Source organism: Phodopus roborovskii, unplaced genomic scaffold (genome assembly GCF_943737965.1).
Source record: "Phodopus roborovskii unplaced genomic scaffold, PHOROB, whole genome shotgun sequence".
NCBI classification, from domain to species: Eukaryota; Metazoa; Chordata; class Mammalia; order Rodentia; family Cricetidae; genus Phodopus; species Phodopus roborovskii.
The window spans coordinates 19696804-19717897 of NW_026126461.1; positions in this window are offsets into that span (position 1 = coordinate 19696804).

Sequence of the window (21094 nt, forward strand, 5' to 3'; positions counted from 1 at the left end):
GTGTCTATGGCCTTGCTGTCTGTTTATAGCTAGAGTTCTAATACCATGGAAACTCTCCATAGCAAGGAAACACAATGAACCTTCCTTGTGGCCTTTACACCCTAGAGAGAATATAGCAGAGAATTCTGCACAGAGGGTTCATGCTACAGTTGTTTAGACTAACATGAAGATAACAGCTATTGTAAGAGTTAGGATATGAAGCAGCTTGCTAGCATTTCTTTTTCAAAGCATATTAGAATGAAGTAAAGCTTCACCGTTCATCCACAGGTGAAGGAACTTTGGTTGGCTCTGTTACCAAGACAATCATGGTGTGAGATAGTACAGCACATCTGGTTCCTCCCAGGAAGATGGTGCCACATGAACCCCAGATGACACTGTGCTATTAGTCACATCAACTCCATATGTTTGCCAGACTTGGATGTCAATTCCAGCGGCAGCCCTGGTGGGATTCATTGAGCTTTTTGGAGTCATTTGGGCCTTTTCTTTTATCAGACCCCTAGTCCAGATCTAGCTGTATACCACAGAATTAATAATTAAAGTTTGGACTTCTGGAATGTTAGCGAGGTTGAATAAGGTTAGCTGAGAATTACACACAGGAATTGATGGCATGTGATGATGTGTTGGGTTTTCAGTTGAGCTCTGCAGAGGATGTGATTGATTTTTCCAGAATTACTTATGATGTTTAAAACAAAGCCAAGCAGATCGGTGCCTAGGAAGTGTGCATACAAGCAGCTGAGGAGCCGAAGCCAAGACTTAGAAAATGCTTGAAAAGAGATCCATTCTCCATGGAGAAGGCAGGTGTTCAGAGTGAAATAATTTCCTCAGAGTTTATGAAACCAACATTGCTGCTTCAACTCTTTAGTGCACAGGGAGGGGCTTAGTTAGGGTTTCTATTGCTGTGAAGAGACACCAGAACTTCAGCGACTTTTCTCGAGAAGCATTTAACTGGGGCTGGCTTACAGTTTCAGAAGTTTAGTTCATTATCATCATGGAGGGACGTGCAATGTGCAGGAAGACATGGTCTTGGAGAAGGAACTGAGAGTTCTACACCTTGATCTGCAGGCAGCAGAAGGAAACTACCACACTGGGCGTAGCTTGAGCATATAAGACCTCAAAGGCCATATTCACAGGTGTTACCTACTCCAACAAGGCAACACCTCCTAATAGTGTCATTCCCTATAGGCCAAGCATTCAAACATATGAGTCTATGGAGCCCATTCCTACTCAACAGGAAGTGAGAGGAAGACATAATGGACCCACGTGTGAAGTCATTGCCAGAAGTCCATTTGTGATATCTAAAATTTGAAACTATTGATTACATTGAGCCATAACCTCTGTCAACGCTCCTGGTTGTAAGCAAGTGTTCCTGTTGGAGAAAAAGCCAACTCATTCATTACTTCAGGCTTAGGGCATAGATTGGAGAATGGGCCTCATTTTGGCTTTTATTATGTATATAATATGCATATAATCTTTCAATAAAGAAGAGTCTCCTCACTTTACCTTCCCATCCATTAGTCAGTTTTGTTCATGGCTCTTTGTCTGGGTAATGCTAATGTCTTTCCTCTGACTCTGCCTGCTCAGTCTTGAGACTAGCTTCCTTCATTTTTCCTTCAGCTCAGCTTTAGCTCTTATTCTTGCTAGGTCACCACCTGCAAACTTGGGTGCCTGGTGGTGTAAATTAGTCAGCTGTGGAATCAGAACACAATTGGGCCATTGTCAAGGGAAGGGAACAGGAGGCTGGGGAAGCCAGGAAGCAAAATGGCCTCTCCCTCATTCTTGTGGACTTCAGTTTCTGTGCAGGGTGTCTGCAGACATCCAAGCAGCCCAGGAAGGCCCCAGCCTTGGGCTGTTTCTTTAAGGCTCATGCAAAGAGTTGCTGCTCAATAACTCATCACTTTGCATTGCTTCCCACAGTCCTTCACTCACAGAGTTCCTTCTTGCTCCCCAGGATTTTGTGCCACCATCTTCAGATCTTTACATTGCCTTCCACTGGCTTTCTAGAGAGACTAGAAGTGATAATGACATGTCTGCATGTTTGTCTTTTTGAGAAACGATAAACCTGGAAACCAGGAATCAAGTCAAATATTTGTTTTATTGACATCGGTATTTGATATTGATTGGCCAAAGGTCCAAATCTATGTAATAGACTTCTTCATGAAGACACGGGTGTGGGTATTTGAAAGAAAGCGGCCACCAAAGGGAGTGGTGTGTGGTCTTGGGGGAGGCAGGCTCTCAGGTCTCAGGTGTACTCAAGCCATGCCCAACATCTCAGTTCACTTCCTGTTTCCTGTGCAAGGTTTAGAAGTCTCAGTCACTTCTAAAGCAGCACACCTGCTTGCGTGCTACCTGCCCTAATAATAATGTACTGAACCTTTGAATCGTTAGCCACCCAATTAAATGTTCTCTTTTATGAAAGTTGCCATGGTCATGGTATCTCTTCACAGCAATAGAAACCCTAACTAAGACAATGGGGATCATAGGGAAAAAAATGTTCTTTGCAGAGTACCCTCCAGATAAGAGTATTAATTACACAGTCTTGAGTCTTATTTGATAACATTAAAAAAATTACTTCTTATGAATTAAACATAATGTGCCTCCCACTCATGGAATAAGTAAGAAAAAGAAAGTTTCCACTAAGCAGGTAGGTAAGAATCCCAGGGATATCTCTGCCATTTTGTTATCACAACCCCTAAGATAATTTATTATTAAAAGTGAATCTGGATTATATATCTATATCTATATCTATATCTATATCTATATCTATCTATCTATCTATCTATCTATCTTAGGATTTGGCTATCTCCCAAAGATAAAGGATAAATAAATATCAGGTAGTAAGAGTCTCAGAACCTTGGCAGGAAATAAAGGCCGATAGTCCATCACTTCCACAGGAAAACAAATTAAGCAAATCTTAGTCCCTTCTGTTGAATGTGAACACTCACGGAATCTCTTAGTCTAGTGCCTTGCTTGGTCTAGGACTTTGTATATTTCCCAAATTCAATTAGTACTAGGGAAAGAAAGTCTTCAATTATTGGGGAAAGGATAGTTGGAAGATTATAATTCCAGGGTCATTGAAATAAAATTGTGGATGGAGTTTCACCTGTCCCAAAGCCGTTTAGTCCCAAATAAACACACACAAACTTTTACTAATTATAAGCTGCCTGGCCGATGGCTCAGGCTTCTTACTGGCTGGCTCTCTCTTAATTATTAACCCATAACCATTAATCTATATATTTCCACGTAGCCTTATCTTACTGGAAAAGGCCCCAGCATGTTACTTCTCCAGTGGCTATATGAAGTCTCTCGAGGCCTCTCTCTGTCCTCTCCCCAGAATTCTCCTCATCTCTTAGCCCCGCCTATATTTCCGGCCTGACTACTGTACAATCCGTGTTTAATTCATCAACCAATAAGAGAAACATATATACAGGAGCACTTGGGTTTTTTGTATGGAAAATGTGCTAAATTTCAGAGTCACGAGGTTTAACATTTCACGAATTTGGCCTGTTAAGTAAAATAGAGGTCAGTGAGGTCCAGATGGAAACAAGGGTGGACGGTGTTTGTATCAAGTGGAAACTGTGTTTGCCGTCTCGTTGATTTTAATTGTAGTTTATCTACTGAAGAAGGTACAGTTATTCCTAATCAAGGCTTCCTTCTGTAGGGTTTTCTTGTTTTGTGTGTGTATGCATTCGTGTGTGTGTGTGTGTGCGTGCGTGCGTGCGTGCGTGTGCGCACGTGTGTGCATGTGCACGTGCGTGTGTGTAGGCCAGAGATCAATGTTTGGTGTATTTCTCAGTTACTCTCTGTCTTAATTTCTGATACAGGGCCTCTCAATGAAGCTGGACTTTACCTGACTCAGTAACTGGCTGGTCAACTAACACCTCAGGGATCTTCCTGTCTTTGCTTCCACAACTGGGGTTATAGGAATTCATTGGCACATCTAGCTTTTTTTATTTTTTTTTAAGGTTTAGTTAATCTCATCTTATGGGCATGAGGGTTTGGCTTACCTATGTGTATGTGAACCATATGTGTGCTGTGAGCCCCCATGTGACTGCTGGGAACCAAATCCAGGTCTTCTGCAAGGACAGCAAGTACTCTTAACTGTTGAGCTGTCTTTCCAGCCCTGGCACCCCTGTTTGATTTTGTGTGGACTCAGTCCTTACGTTTGTGCATGTTTGTGACTGAGCCGCACCAGCAGTTCCGGCCCTCTCAGCTTTACTAGAGTACATGTCCTTGGTCCTGCAGTTAGTACTACGCTGTCCTTGGTGTGGTTGAAACATCTTACTTATTAAATGCCCTTTCTTATCCAGGAGGCATTTAGTGACTTGGTCAGCATTTTATTTCCTATCAGTGGCTCTTCGTATTTGGGTAAATCCTTGCACAGTTTTGCATAGTGGTGAAAACATTAGAGGAAAAGCCAGCTTTGGATATTTAATCAGGTTTTTCCAGGGCACTAGGAAAAGAGTTACATTAGCTGCAATTTCCGGCATCCCTGGTGGTTGGTTTGTTGGCAGCTAATATCTGGCTTGATCCTGCATTTAGCAATAAGGGCAGTTCCAAACCGAGAAGAAGATGATGCAGGCAGCCACCGCAGACAGTGTGCACTTTGTTCCTGCTGTTGGTTCTAGGTCTGCTACTGATATTCACATGCTTTTTATCTTTGACATAGTATAATATAAAGTTACTGAGGGAATCTATTTGGATATCTTGCTTTCTGAGTGGCCATCGTGTGTGTGTGTGTGTGTGTGTGTGTGCGTGCTCACGTTCATGTGTTTCCACCAGCCTCTTTGCCAACAGAAGGTCCATTTACCACTGAGAAGTGGAATGCTTTGTTTTCTAGGGTGGGAGTCTGCCTCACATATTGGGAATGATCTGTGCCTTATAATATTTCACCAGTAAGAAAACATCACAGTATCACAGTGCTGTTATTAAAAATGTATGCATGTAAATGTCTGCAGCACTGAGTAAAAAATCTAGATCATTCTTTTTACCCTGTATCTCAGCATACAGTTTTACTCCTTTCATTTCTTTTTGTAGTAACTGCAAATATTATCATGCAGAAATTTTGCTTCTTTGGTTTCCTGAGCTCATAGGTCACATTGGTTTTCCACTGGAATCTCTACCTAGCTCAGTAACCAAGGCAACAAATCCCTAGTTAATGCCTCTCTAGAAATTCACTGTGGAGGTGGCTTATTAGTTTTTTACCCCCATGATCTGGAATAAAAACATGCTTGTGATTTTTTTTTCATGTATTTCTCCTCTGTCTCTTACTTGCAATTGAGACAACTAAAGTACATTTAATTAAATCAAACAGAGAAACAAAAAATACAGCATTTTAAAGTATCATTTTTGGGACTCATGGAATAGGTAGATATAAATTTGAAACAGTAGCAAGATTAGAAATATTTGATTTTTGGCTTTATTTTTACTTTGTATGCATATTAAAAAATAACAAAAGACATAAAGTAGTAGATTTAAGCATTTAAGTTTTTGAAGAGTTATTTTCATTAATTATCTATAAGAAACTGCTGGCCATACCTTAAGGAAAAGGAAAGTGAACAAGGAAAACTCCAAATGGGAAAAATGTGAACTTCCTGAACAGGAGTAAATGTAGAAGGAATACAGGAAGCCAAGCCCACTACAACATACCCAACCCTGCTGTAAAAATCCTTCGTATTGTTTAAAAGTATTCCATAATAAGCAAACATGCTGCTAAAGAAATCCAGCTATATTTCTGGGAAAATACTTTTTAGTAACATATTTAAAGGGACACAAGCAGGGGGACGGAGCGATAGTGGGATTTGTAATACATGTCTCAAGCGGTTTCCAGAGGAAAAGCAGTGGTGCTATTGGATGTGGCTGCTCGGCTTTGAAAGTGCTAAAAGGATCAGAGCTTAACGGTGAAGGAGCCAGAGGACATTAACAGCGGACTTGTGACATGTTCCCAGTGTCACAGAGACTGTTAGTGCCAGAGGCACCATCAGTGCCATGTCCAAAGGGAGCAAAATAGCTACAATCATGACTTGAGAACTGTCAAGTCAAGGGAATATTTTGGATCCCCGTTAAGAACTGAAGATAACTCATGAAGAGAAAATTAGTCTTTATAAATTAATAGGAGGTGTTTGTGTATGACATTGCATTTGTCACAATATTAAAAATGCAATGAAATAAAAGGCATGGTAAACTCCTCTTGATAACATGCTCATTTGGTAAAGTATAGTTACATTGTTAGCATGTCCCTGTCATCCCCAATGTGTGACACATCTGCTAATTCCTTTCAGCCGAATAGATTTGTATCTTGTTGGATATTCTTGTAGGGTGGATTGATGACTGGGAAATGTCATGGCATCCATGCACAAACTACTCCAACCAACTTTCTGCAAGAAAAATGGCATCAGATTCCCTCAAACACCAGAGTTGGTACAATACTACAATACTACAATACTACAGAGAGCTCTGTCACTGGCCTCAGTGGGTGCTCAGCCTACTTAGGAAAAGACTGTAGAGAAGAACAAAGAGGAAACTTAAACAGAGGTGTTTATTGAAGGATGTTCTCCCAATACAGGGAGAGGCAACTCAGCTAAGCAGCCAACTGCCTTGGAGTTTTGGATTTTGTATACATCTCATGTTGATGTATATGTGGTGCTTTCTGAGACTCAAGGACTTGACAAAACCCATGCCTTTTGGAACCAAGATGGCAATTTGGATGGAGACACACAAATGAAATCAGCTGTGATAAGAGACTGGCGAACTCTCAGGCTGAACTTCTGGGTCTCAAGTCTCTTGCGTTACTGTTTCCCTGCTACCACGTCAAGTGGGCATTGGCCTTCCATGCCCACGATCCCCTTGCTGTGATTTGTGTCTGGAGGTCCATCTGCTTACTTTCTTAGCTCTCACACTTAAGAGTTGCAGCTATCTTTGCTATGGTCTCCAGGATGGGAGCTTTTACTGAGACAGGCAGAGTCACCAGCCCTTGCCACCTTGGCCAAGTTAACCAAGGGAACTCAACTAAAGACGTTCTTTTCTTGGACAGTTCATAGCATAGTGGCACCCACCTGGAAGCTTCAAAACCCCCTGCAGCAGACGCAAGAATGGAGTCAACCACAAAGAACTGAAGAGGCAGAAGACCCAGGCAGACACTCTTGACTCATCACCTCAGAACCACAAAGTCTGAGATTCCTTCCCCACTCTTGGAACAGGAGGATTTCTCACAGAGACAGAGCATTTTAAGAAGGTCACAGGTGCAGAACTTTGAGAGCAGAGTCAGTAGGGGTTGAGCCACTCTGCAATAAAGACAAGCATTACTTGTGATGGACAACTATAGTGGTTTAATGATGATACAGAACACAATGTGAGGGCTCATATCATACTTTAGTTAAGAAAAGAGCGATAACAATAAAATCAAAGAACAATTAATGCCCGTGCTATACTATTCTGACAGAGAAGATACATACAAAATGTGCAGGATTAGTGATCAGTTACAGGAGGCAACTAAGTAAATGAGTGGAGTGATAGATTCATTGTCTTCGTTTTTGCATGGGCCATCATTTACGGTCACTGCAGTGGGAAGTTTGAAACGTAACCTTATATTCTAGTTCATTCCTCTAAGATGGTCTCAAGTGTTTAACGTTCTAGCAGGGAGTCAGGTCATTAGATAGCATGTGAACTGACATTGAAAAAAGTTGTTTTGTGAATATAGTGGGCTCAACTGACGAAAATACTTTAAATGCCTTTATGCCTCTGTAGGTGATGTGAACAACATTTATTTTTGAAGCAGAGCTTTGTTACGTAACCTATGCTGGCTTCAAATATATGATCCTCCTGCCTCAATTTCTCAGCTGCTGGGGTTGCAAGCCTGCAGCACCACACTCACCAACGTTTTTCATTTATGGTTTCCTAAAAAAAAACATGAAATATTTTGTTTTGCCACCTTCAAGTGGGTCTGTGCATTATATATCCCCCCCCCACCGTGAGACTAGAACATCAGATCTTTGCTTAGTTATAGGAAATATTCATCTTCAGCTATTCCTATTGCTTCTGAAAGGCAACACTGAAATAAAGTTGGAGCTCAGTTAGAAATGATAAATTCTGGTATTTTCATGCAGTAAAGTTCATATATTTCTCTTCTAAACATTGAACAAGATACAGGCAGGAAGTAGTGTCATATGCCTGTAATCCTGGCATTTGGAAGGTCAAGGCAGGAATGCCAGGATTTCAAAGCAAGGTTCTGTTACAATAGGAGTTCAAAGCCATCCTGGAATCCATGAGACCCTATCTTAAAAAAAAAAAGAAAGAAAAAAAAAAAAAAAAAAAAAAAAGAGCCCAAAATTGAGTAGTCACGGGAAGCATGGTGGTTAACAAAGCCTAGTTAACTGAGAATAAATAGCCTTATAGAAATACTGAGAAAAAAGAATCTTAGCATTGTCATTGGCATGACATAATGATTGAATGTATATTTTTAGGGATGATGATAAATCGATGAGTGTATTTTGAGAGGCCAATGAAGACTGAGCAGAGTGTTACGTCTGAAAGCTGAATCAGCTGTGACAGAGGACGCCGTGTCTGTGCAGAGAAGGTAAGTATTTGTTTGAACTTAAATTCACATGGGAATATGATGTGTGCTAGTCTAGCATCCCAGTGCTGTGATAAATACCTGAAATAACTTCAAGGGAAGAATAGCTAATTTGGGCTCATGGCTTCAGAGAGTTCAGTCCCTTGCTGGCTGGCACATTGGTAACCCACTAGCTATCCTTTTTGTTAACCTACTAAGTCCAGTTAGTGCTGCCCACATGTGCATCCACTGGCGCTCAGGAATCCTACCATTGGCCACATCCTCAAAACAGAATAGTTCTCCCTTCGCCCGCAACTACTGCTGCCAATAGCTCTGGTAAGGGAAAAGGTGATAATGTGGGTTTGACACAGACCACAGCATAAACCAGGATCAATGACACAGGCCTGAGATCACAAATAAAAAGAAATTGGTTTCCAGCTTTTTTTCTAGTATAAAGCATAAAGTGGTGGGTTTTTTTTCCAGATAAGGTATATTACAGATAAAGTAACTCAATAGACTTCTAAGTAAGTGCACTTGCACAGCAATATCCGAGAAGTTCTTCTGAGGACATTCCTAATTCTCGAGGTGGAAAATTACAAGTTGACAAGCCCTGCTAAACAGCGCAGCCACTTCTAACCCAAGGAAACAGGAGATTGGTGCAGACTAGAGGCCAGTCTGCTTTTCCTGATTAGGCATATATTACCTGTTTCTGATGACTGAATTGATGACTCCCACTGGTGGATAAATTTTGTTATAAAAACAACAGGAGAATTTCTTAATGGGAGTAGGAATCACATTACTATTTTCCTTTTTATTTAAGTTAGAAGCAATCCTGTTTTACCTGTCAATCCCACTTCCCTCTCCCTCCCATGCCCCCTACCTACCCCCTATCTCATCCCCTTTCTGTTCCCCAGAGAGGGTGAGGAGGCCTTCTATGGGGAGTCTTCAGAGTTTGTCATACCATTTGGAGCAGGGCCTAGGCCCTCCCCCATATGTCTAGGCTGAGAGAGTATCCTTCTATGTGGAATGGACTCCCAAAGTCCATTCGTATACTAGGAATAAATACTGATTCACTACCAGAAGCTCCACAGACTGCCCAGGCCTCCTAAATGAGACCCATGTTCAGGGGATCTAGGTCCATGCTGGTTTCCCAGCTATCAGTCTGGAGTCCATGAGCTCCCCTTTGTTCAATTCAGCCATTTCTGTCAGTTTCTCCAGCCTTGTCTTGACCCCTTTGCTCATCACTCCTTCTCTACAGCTGGATTCCAAGAGATCAGCTCAGTGCTTAGCTGTGAATCTCTGCTTCTGCTTCTATCAGCTACTGGATGGCATATTAGGTAGTCATCAATCTCATTATAGGGGAAGGACATTTAAGGTAGCCTCTAACAGGAGAATTTCTTAACGGGAGCAGGAATCAAATGACTTTTAAAGATGACTTGGAAATGTTGCCTGTGAAAGAGTTTTGATGAATAGTCACATAGCTCATTGTAAGATCCATGTAATCATTCAATTTTGGCATTAATTATTGTTAATCTGTTAGTTACATAATTAATATGCTGAACTTTACCACAGGTTTGAATGTGTAAGGGAAAACATAGCATATGTAAAAACATAGACTAGTCCATGGGCCGTTTTCTTTGATGGATATAGATTAGTGGGAGAAAGTCTGAAATCAATTGATTTTGCTCCACATTTGCCAGTTCATAGCTACTGCCGTTAAGAAGGCTTTGAAAATTTCCTCACATTTGTTTGTTGTGTCTACACGTGCATCTGCACATGCCACACAGTATGAGTGTGAAGGTCAGAGGACTTGGTTCTCTCCATGTACCACGTGGGTTTCAAGGATTGAACTCAGACTGTCAACTATCTCCCTGGTTCCAAGATGGTTTTGATAGCAAACAGCCAGAGAAGATCCTGCCTTCAAACGGTGCTTCCAGTAGGGTAAAACCCCTTTATATACAATATTAACTGTAACGTTGCTCAAGGCAGTTTCTTTGCAAACCTGCTTCTTGTCTCCTGGAATACGGGTTCTGTTGCTGGTTTATTTTTCCTCTTTTGGTCCCAGAGAATGGCCAATAGGAAATAGCAGAGGTTATTATTTATACCTAGCAAAGTTTCAGGATTTCAAAGTTCTTATCCACCTCGTATTTATTTTCTCTCACATAGGCACAGGCGTAAAATTAAATTAAAAATAAGAAGCGGACAACTAAAGTGGCCTTTATGCACACAGCATTGGTGGGGTCATGCAAGCATTCTGGAAAGGGGGGCTGTTGCAGGTCTAGAATTTCCTTCATTACTGGAACACCCCTGTAGGTGACATGGGTGATAGTGAAATGTCTCTTCCTTTGTACCATGGTGAAATCAGCATAAAAAGGTTTTGTGTTGTCTACCTAATCTCTTCCTTGGTTTCATTTCTATTTCTTTGTCCTCTGGTACATCTCTTATACAGGCATGCACACATGCATGCACACATGCACGCACACATGCACACAGGTATGCATGCACCCCCATAACCTTAGATTCAAGTTTTTGCTACATATTAACAGTTTATATTGTGGTGTGAATGCTGTAACAATCCTCAGTGATAACTGATGTCATCTGAGAATCCTTCAAACACTGTATCCTTATGGTTCTGAGTAGGCTAATACTAATTGTTACATTGTCTCTCCCTGATGCATATTCACATGTGCATGTGAGCAGTTGTAGCTCGTAAGTGTGAAAGCGGGTGGAGGATATCAGGGGTTCTGCTTTAATCACTCTCCATCTTAATCCCTTGAGGTCAGATCTCTCACTGTACCTGGAGCTCACTGATGTGGGAAGACCTTCAGTCAGTAAGGCTTAGGGATTTGTCCTGTCTCTCTCTCATATAGTTGTGGGGTTACAGATGTGTGTGGTCCCATCCAGATATTTTTACACAGGTACCGAAGAATCAAACTCAAATCTTCATACTTGCACAGCAAGCACTCTTATAAACTGAACCATCTCCCCAGCCTCACTAATTACCATTCTTCATCAGACAATTATCGTTAATCACATGGCAGAACTGAAGGAGGGCAGACATGTAGAACTGTGGAGAGTCTGTGAAAGAAAGGCTTGTTATGTGGATAACTGCTTATTTTGTAATGACGATGTCTAATGGTCACAGTTCTAATTAGTGACTTTAGTAATCCCTTATCATGTAATCCAGTAAAGAAAAATATGTCTTTTATTTGAATATTGATTATAAAGAGCAAGAATCACCTGTGGTACTTAAATGGAGAAGTAACAGACTGCCATAAAATAATGTTAATGAAAGAGGGTTGTTGTTGTTGTTGTTGTTATTATTATTATTATTATTATTATTATTATTTGCTTAAAACACTCATTATTGTTCTGGTAAAGGAAGGCTAGAAAAGAACTCTGAGAAATATTATGCTGCCTAAAATCTACCACAGAAGTTAGTTGAAAAAAAAAAAAAAACCAGCCACCCCTAATGGCAATAAGTACAGATTTCTGGAGCATAAAGCTGTATAATGTGACATAAGCATATGACAGGGATGAATACAATCAGAGGAGAAGGATAATATGTGAAATTTAATGTGAATGCTGGAAAACAGAGAAGCTCTTTGGGGGCCAGATATGATTTATGTAAATGAGAATAAAGTTTGTTAGCATCATTTCTTTCTTTAGTCCATAAAAGTAAAATGAACTTCTAACTGAATTAGGAATATTTTCATAGAATTTATTAAAACAGGAAATAATCCTCTAAAACCCCAAAGAAACACAATAAGTTCTCTTTAACAAAGAACCTGGTTTTTCAAACTTAATTAGTTTTTCAAAGCCTATAAATACAGTTTTCTAAACTTAAGAATTTTCCCAACATGATTTTGTTTTCTTTTTATTTAAAATGCTATAATGTTAGACTTTGTCCTTAAAAAAAAAATTGTTCTTGGAGAAGCTGTTGACCTTGGTTGCAATTCACAGAACTTAATGTAATTTTCCAAACAGAATAATGGTTGTCATTCAAATTGCAATGTGGAGAGTTTTCTATCAGCAGTTATTTTCAGAGAGAAAGAAGCATTCAATAGCCAAATGTCCAATATTCTGAATGTGGCTTTCAATGAGATTGGTTTCATTCAACTTGGATTCAGTGCAGAGTCTTTCACTTCAGGGCTTAGGCTTATTTGAAGAAAACATTAAAAAAGGAATTTTAATTATGAAGCCATTGAAAGCATTTAAAAATTATTAATGCTCAATGCCTTTAAAAAAATAACACAATGAAAAGACCAGGAAGATATGCTCACTCCCTATTGAGCAGGTTAGTCTAATAATACAAATAAAGAAACAATTGTGTATTTTTTATTTAATGTACTATGAACCTTCCTGGCTCTTGGTTGAATACTTACATCTGTAGGTTGTGAGCAAAGTTGCACAGAGCACATATGACAATGGTAAATGGCTTTTGTTGTATCATGTTCAAGCCAGCGCTTCCCAAACCCAGAAAATATACTATTTCTCTTATAGTCCTTGAAATAAAATGGAAAGGATGAATAGGTAGAGATTTTCAGGGTCTGAGGATGTAGCAAGGGTGATAAATTTTTTTTCCTGAGGGTATGCAAGGGTGGCTTTGATTCCCAACAGGGCTAAAAACAAAAGTCAAACAAACCTAGAAAAGTTTCTGACAACGCTTGTTCTTGATTACTAAGATGCTTGGGCATTGAGGAAGAGAGTAGATGGGTAGTAATTACCACTTTTTGAGTTGAACCTTGTTAGAAAGGTACTCAAAGAATTTGATGGAGATGTAGGCTACTTACTGAGAGATGTAGGAAATTGTATTCATATCTCAAATACTTAAGAAGTGGTCTAGCCTGTCATTATCTGAGTTAAGGGTAAGAAAGCTGATGTTAAATGGGAGTTTTATTAAGCTGTGGCATTTACTGCTTTGTCAATCCCAAGAGTTGGTTTGGAAGATGTGAGTAAACTGATGGCTGTTCCCAGTTTCCTATGTGTCTGTAAGTTGAAAGAACATGATGTAGTCTCTTTTCAGAGTGAAGCAGTTAGAGCTGGCCATTCGTTCTCTGGGCCTTCCCCATCTCAGTATCCTAAAATGGCTCCAACACTACTGCCTGGAATGGTGGCGATGAGTTACTAGGTTTAGGCAGACAGAGTCAGAATCAGCCAATGGCAGCTGGTTGTAATGGGGGCCTCTTTCTCCTGATGCCACAGATGGCATTTTGCTTTGCTCTAGAGATTATCCAAAGTTTTATTGTCATTTGTTTACAATATATTAGGATATATTAGGAAGGCAGAGGATTACGATGGTCACAAACCCTAACTTTTTCTTACGTTTTCAAATATGCATACACAAACACAATGGGCTGTGATTACATTTGCCCCTCATAACCTCTGCTGTCCCTGTTCCTTGCTCTCTGAATCCCTTCTTCTTTACTCTATTGAGGAAAATAACACCCTCTCCTTTGGCAATTTGTGGCAATCAATGGCCTCAGGAAAGGATGGGGTCTTGAAAGCATCTCCTTTTTTTGATGGGATGTTGCGGAGTTCCATCTTGTGCAGGTGTCCATGTTTGTTCACGAGTGCAATGGCCATGTCATATCTAGAGGACATATGATGTTCCTCCCCATCTTCCGGCTCTAAATTCTCAGCCCTTCTTCTTTGATGTTCCTGGGGTCTCAGGGGTGGGGTAGCACTCAACAATCGCTTGTTCTCAGCACTTTGACCTGATACGTGTTTCCATATTAATCATCACCCACTACATAAAGGAGCTTCTTTGCCCATGAAGAATTTTGGAGGGCAGTTTTACAACATGTTCATTTAGGCAAATGGTGGCAGTACTCATAAACCTTTCATGCAGGATATTTGAGGTTAGTTAGAAGGCAAGATGCATTCCATCATTGAGTTGGGCTTTCTGTACTATAGATGGATAGATAAATAAATAGGTAGACAGATAGATAGAATTTTGTCAATAATTTCAAGTTTCTTGTCTGTGATAAATGACTTTATGCAAAAGACCTACTAGAAAGTAGACTTTAGACTTAGCTACTTCCCCCCCCCCCCCCGTATGCAATGTGAACTAAGCTCAGACCACAGAGATATCAGGCTTGCTGTCATAGAGTAGCTCAAGCTTTTACCTGGATACATCATACCCACGGCTCAAATTAGTTTATGGAACACATAACATGAATCTATCAACAAATCCGATTTTTCTTGCATTTTTCTTCATTCCTGTGTATTCCACCCCAGGGATGACACTCATTTGTCCCCGAGGTTTGCAATAGAAAGGTGAACAATCCTGTGCGGAAGAGTTTGTGTCTCATGTTTTCTTAAGGATAAACCTGTGCAGTCATCTATTTGAACTTCAGTTACTTCCTCCTCTCTGCATTCTTCAAGGCAAGTAAACGGAGCATCAAACATTGGTTCTGGGCCCTTAGCACACACTGGGCAACTTGATCAGTCAGGAATTTACATTCTCTGGTTGCTAGGAAATGGCATTTCTGCACATCTGTCAGTTAGGATCAGGAGTGGCCTTCTGAAAGGAGGATGTGTTTGAGTTGGATTAATTTGATTCTGGCTAACTTTCAACAGGTCAAATATTTACCATGCAAAGATAGCTGTATGGTTTGATTTCTGCTGGTGCCACTCTCTGCTGTTTAAGATCATCTGTTAAACCCACAAACTCATTAATGTTTTACTACAATTCATTTTGCAGTATATAAAATCTTCTAAATAGTTATTTCAGAAATAGATCATTATATTGTTTTGATGACTGAATATACCAATTAACCAGTGTATCTTGTAAACAAATGAAAACAAGAATATAAAATTATATGCTAGCTGACATTACCTATCTGAGAATGCAAATAAGGCATAGTTATATAAATACAGTTAATATTATATTTTTGTGTGTTTTTTAGAGAGGATTTTTTTTTTTTTGTAACAGTTCTGACTGTCTTGGAACTTGCCTTGTAGATCAGGCTGGCCTCAAACTCATGGAGATCCACTGCCACTGCCTCCCAAGTACTGGATTAAAGGTGCATACCACCATTTCTCTGTTTCGTTAATATTATGTTAAATTAGATGTTTTGTGTATTTCTCTGTTTTGTTAATATGACGTTAAATTAGATGTTGTGTTAACAAGTCAACTTTTAGAAGAAATTTTTTTTTTTGGTCTTCCTCTCATGTGTTTTTCTCACAGTTGACAGTATTTTCAAAAGATTAGTGAAAAACTCATTCTTTAAAGTTAAATATTGTTTATTTTGTTGTCATCTTAATTTAAAAAATTTAAACAAAATCACATCATTTCCTCTTCCTTCTCTTTCATCCAGTCTTTCTCAGACTCACGGCTTCTTATTCTTTAAGTATTGTTGTTGCATATATATGTGGATAAACATAAAATGTAACCTACTGAGTTCATATAGCATTGTATGTATGTATACCTTAGGGCTGGCACTTGAGATTGGGTAACCATTTAAGGGGCTCATCTCCAGGGAAGGCTAATTCTGCTTTTCTCTACACTTGTTAGTTGCCTGTGGTTTTTCATCTAGGGGTGGTGATCGCTCCCATTCATATTGGCCCGTCAACTGGTGTCATTGTTTAGGTCCTGTTTAAGTATCATTAAATATTTTCAGGAAGAACTTGACTGAGATATGATTTCTGAACCACACTTAGTACCAAGCACACACACACACACACACACACACACACACACACACACACACATCCACACACACCCACACCACACACCACACACACACACACACACATACCACACACACACACACACACACACACACACACACACACACACACACGCTTATTGTAAACATACAAGCTGACATTCTAAATTACAACCCACGGCTTCCACCCTGCCACTTAAACCCCTGGTGAACCCCCTGATGACCCAAGGCAGGCCTGCAGCTTCCAGCTGAAAAAGTTACAGATTTTCTCAGTTTGTTTCCTTTCAGTTTTGGCAGTGGCAGCTGACAAAACCCACAGATACCCTCCTATCTATCATCACTGTGCCCCTTCTATTAGGGAAATTGTTTGCCAGTAGAGCTGAGTTGGACTGAGGGAGTGAGTTCAAGCAGCTCCAGGCATGAACAGCTTTGATGCTTGCTGTTATTTTCTTAAATTAATTTACTACTTATTAATGTGTATTCATTATGCAAAGTGGTACTTTTTACTATGGCGATTTTACACATGCATTAACCGCATGTACTTTGACCCTCTCTACCATGCCATTACACTTTCTTATCCCTCTTTCTCCCCCCCTGCAAGTTTTCTTCTGCTTGCCAAATAGATTCCCCCCCTTCTCTGTGTGTGTGTGTGTGTGGTGTGTATACAATTTTATGTATTATTAAAATGTAGATTTAACCTTTTCTATTTATTCATATATATATATATATATATATATATATGTTTGTATGTATTTATAACAAAAATCAGATTCTACATGTAAAATCAAATGTGTGATAGTTTCCCGAATCTGCCTTATTTCACATGGTGATCTCTAGTTCCGTTCAATTTCCTGCAAATGACAGATGTAATTTCATTCATTTATGGATGGATTAAAACATTTTCTTTATCATCCATCTCTTGATGGACATTAGTGCTGATTCCAAAACTTGGTTGAATGAATAGCCCTGCAGTAAACATAGATGTATAGGTATCTCTGTGATATGTTCATTTAGATTCCTTTGGGTATATTTACCCAGAAGTGGTATAATTATATCATATCCTATTATAATTTTATTTTATTATTTTGAGAACTTCTATATTGATTTCCACAGTGGCTGTAGAAAGCACTAATTTACATTCCCACCAAAAGGGATTCCTTTCTCTGCACTGTTACTAAGTTTCATTTTCTTGAAGATAATCTCATTATTCTTAGTTAAGCTTTAATAGTATTTTGAGAAGGAACATTTATAAGTTATCTTGCTAACATTATCAGATAATTTTGACATAATTATCCTCTTAAGTTCTATGTCCTGGACTTCTTTGTTAAGTGGATTCACCAATTTCTTTATTCTGCTGCGGTTATGAGTCATTTATTTCTTTTCTTTTCCTTAACTTAAAGGTTAATTAGTAATATTTATTTATTTATTTATTTATTTATTTATTTATTTATTTGAGAAAGAATAGCCCAGGCTTTCCTGAAATTCATCATTTTCTCACCTCTTGAGTTCTGGGACTGCAGTGTGAATCTCACAGTAATAATCCTTTTTATCATCTTTAAAACAATATTAAATACTTTTTATCATTGTAACAGTTTCATAACTGTCATTGGGTTGAAATAAACTTTGAAATTTTGCATGCACAGTCCAGTCTCTTAAGCTTAAATTAAAAATGGTCAAATTATGTTACTAAATATTTTTAAAGAACCATAGTTTAGAACCTCATAGACATGATATAGAGAGAAGCCACACATTTGCTTTGAGTGTTCCACGTTCCTCTTTTAGAAGAAAGTCATCCAAATGTAGCCTCCCAAAATCTCAGGATGGAATGATTAGAAAACACAGGAGCTGATGAAGGACTGACACTAATTCCCTTGCTTCCTGTCTAAGAAAATACCAGAGGTGGAGCAAGATGGCAAGATGGTGTCCATCAGTGGACATCTACTCAGAGACAGACTGACTAGTCACACACAGATCTTCACTTAGGCTGTGGGAGGAAAGTGAGAGAACTTGGCGCCTGCTTAGTCAGTCTAAAAACAAAAGATGCATGAAGAAGGCAGGGAGGGGAGGAACTGTTCCTCCTACCACCTCCCCTTCAAGCCCAAGTGACACATCTTAGAGAGTGATGAGTATGCTTTGGAGGAGGATGAGAGAGAGAACCGTGTCCAGGGCTGATGCGAAATCCAGTACCTACCCCTCTGCAGTAAAATCAGCACTGCACAACCTCTATTCTTGGGCAAACATTTGTGCACCGAGGGTCTGGAACTGCACTAGGCCAGATGGTTGGCTCAAATAGTTACTTCTTCAACTAGCAAGGCTGAACGAGACTCAGTTCACTAGAGAATAGTAAAGAGCACTCCAGAAAAGCTCCAGCATCAGGTGAACTGAGCAATTGGGACAGCCATGAGTTTTGGCTTATATCAGTTCTAGCTTTGGAGTGGACCTAGGTCTTATCCGCTCTCCTCTTGATACTGTGGGCCTTTAGGATAGTGACACTTATCGTGTAGTAGGGAACGTGTGATGGCAGACAGGGTGTGGAGAACACGGAGTTTTGGACGTAGAGAGACAAGAGGCATCCAGCAACAAGATGCACCCTTGAAAGTTATTCCGCCAGGAACTTATTTCTTCTAACCAGGTGTCACCTTCTGTCATAGCGCATTCATCAACGAACTAACTCACCAGTGGGCTCTTCAGTGTTAGTGTCCTTGTGATCCAATTACCTCTCAAGAGCACCTGCTGCTGAAACTAATCTGAACCATGACTAACTATGTCACCAATGGTAGATTGTGAGTCCTGGTGAACCTTTGCGGCCGTGCAGGTCCTTGTGGCTGTGAGAGTCCAATCTAATTCTGCTTAGCCCCAGCCTGAATGGACAAGGAACCACTTATAGCAACACTGTTCCACCCAAGGCAGAACAGACTCTTATTTCCTAGAGTCAGGAAAGAGTAGTAAGTGAAAGAATTCACTGTGGCACCTATGGATGGATCTTGTGTTAAAACTACTACTGCAGAGAAAGGCAGGAGCAGGGGCAGAGGCTGACATATTGAGAGGCAGAGAAAGAGAGGTAGAGAGATATAGATAGATAGATACATAGAGACAGAGACATAGAGACAGACTCTGAGTTTGAGGTCCTAGCCTACATACCAAATTCCCTGGTTCTTCTATTCCAGATAGCAACACAGAGTCGGGGAAGTAGACTGTGGGTTGTCCCCAGAGTTAAAAATCTAGTTGATATAAAATAAATACCCACAAGAGTATACAGCCACAAAACCCTTTTTTGGATGTAAAGCATCCTTTGAAAGTTTAAAGGCTCACTGTATGAGTTTATAGGAAATTGCAGGGAGAAAAAAGACATAGTGTTTCTTTTATATACTCAAGTCGGAGTGTATGGGAAAGGGACTCTCGTTGTCCCAAACCTCTCTGGCCAACATCTGGTCTGTTCATTAAGGGACTAGTCCAAGCAGGACAGCCCGCTGGGTGCTGCAGAGGTTGGAGCTCTTCAGGCTTCAGGTGCTTTGTAGGCGGTAAGTGGTGCCGATTCATGTTCCAGACATTGAGGTCAAAGGGCACCTTTTTCAGTCGATATGCTCTGAAGGGTGTTGGCCGCTGTGGGGTCAGATGAATGCCCTTGGAACTTTGTGGTTTTCTCACAGAGAATAAAGAATTGAAAGAAGTCAGTGAAAGTACAGTCATGACTGTGATAGGCAGGTCACCGTGACACTGATCTGATTTGAGAAACCTGTGGTGTTGTTATTTTTTGCTACTTTTATACTTATATTGGGGAAACTTCTGGTTTCTTGCTAGAAGAAAGTGTGTGTGTGTGTGTGTGTGTGTGTGTGTGTGTGTGTGTGTATTGGGTCCTGTACTAAAAATAAAATCTTGTGTTGCATGATGAGTTTGAATTTTAGTATATTTTAGTAATGCTTCATTATGGATGTCAATGAATGTCTCTGAATTTTCCTTTCTTCCTACTTTCTCCCTTCCTTCCTTCCTTCCTTCCTTCCTTCCTTCCTTCCTTCCTTTCTTTCTTCCTTCTCCCTCCCTCCCTCCTTCCCTTCCTCCCTACCCCCTCTCTCTCTTTCTTGTACCTACAGTTGTTTTTACTCAGTTGAGTTGGGTGAAGTGAAGTGGGATTAGTTTTGCAAAGGCATTGTGTAGGCAATGAGAGACACAATGGGCTAGTCATCTTTAATGCAATTGTTTATAGGAAGTGGAGTCAGCAACCTGTCACTGTGCTCTAGAGTGGATGACAGTGTTCTGAGTGATGCTGCTGGGAAGAAAATTTAGTTATGGCGGCTTGTCTCAACTGGTTCCCACTTGCTACTTTCCCCAGGAGTATCAACTGGAAAGGTACAGTGATAAAAATGCTTTTGTGTGAGAATTTGAAATGCAATACATCCATTTAACTTGGTTCAAATGAATATTAAACATAATATTGAACATAATTCATATCACATGGGGCCGAAGAGGTGGCTGAGTGGTTAGAAGGGCTTCCTGCTATTGTGGCTCCCACTTTTTACAACGGCCTGCAAGTTCTAGTGATCTGAGGATCTGAAAACCTCTTCTGGTCTCCGAGGGCACCTACATGCACCATATATGCATAAATGAAACAAAACTTTAAAATAGTATGTTATACCATCAGTGAATTCAGGTGCTATATTAAGGGCTCAATTGTTCAAATTGAGTCAAATGCTGACTCTTTAGGATCAATAATAGAATAACTTATACCTTACACTTAACACACTTTAGGAAAGAAATAAGGATGATGCCATCCTTTGTAACACTGGGGCATGTTTACTTTCCCATCTACTGTTTATTAAACAAAACTACTGTTGAGCTGTATTTGTGAAGACAGAACACCCTTTTGATATTATTC